Raw genomic sequence first — 793 nt, forward strand, 5'->3', positions numbered from 1 at the left:
GCCTTAGTCTTTCTGCAGCAATAATTTGCCCTTTCAGGAAAAAATTTTGCCCTTCTCAAGATTGCAGAGCAAGGACAGTGTAATAAAAACATCTTAAAGTTACTGTTAACAACTTCACTCATCTGGAAGATCAAGCAAAGCAGTTTTAAATCCTGGCAATAATAATGTTTCAGAATAATCAACATGGCTGTTACAGTAGTCCAGGATTTCATCTGTGTACCCTGTCTATATCCTACGTACCCTCCCCAGGCACTTAAAAAGGCTTAGTTCTAGAATGGCAATGAAATATATGCAAATTGCTGAGACTAGGATATATTTCTCCATATACTGTGGTTAATTCTGTATGTTCCCTCTGAATTCTGTATATATTTTGCCATAGACTTGAATAGAAGAAGTCAGCTATGGACTGAAGGGAATCTGTGACTTGTCCTTTTCCACATACTTCTCAGCAGGCAGCAGCCCACAGGAACATGCTTAAACATGGTACTCCTTGAGTCTCTGACAGATTTCACTGGTGTCACAGGACTTAAATTTATGAAACGCTAAATCTAGCTATTAAAGATATTGATGTCCTTTTCAATGAATTGCACTTGAAAATAATTGCACTAATATTATTTATTTAAAAGCATTATTTAATGCTTTTAAAATACCACACTGCACCTTGCTGCATTTGTGGCTTATTTCATTCAACCACAATCATACAGAGGTTTCAGGCTGTAACTCTTCCCCTCTAACACTTTGTAACTAGAAGTTCTACTGTATTATTGAAAACATTTTATGTCCTGGACTCAGC

The sequence above is a fragment of the Tinamus guttatus genome, unplaced genomic scaffold, assembly GCF_059628265.1.
Source record: "Tinamus guttatus ecotype Peru unplaced genomic scaffold, ASM5962826v1 Tinamus_guttatus_pri_ptg000198l, whole genome shotgun sequence".
NCBI classification, from domain to species: domain Eukaryota; kingdom Metazoa; phylum Chordata; class Aves; order Tinamiformes; family Tinamidae; genus Tinamus; species Tinamus guttatus.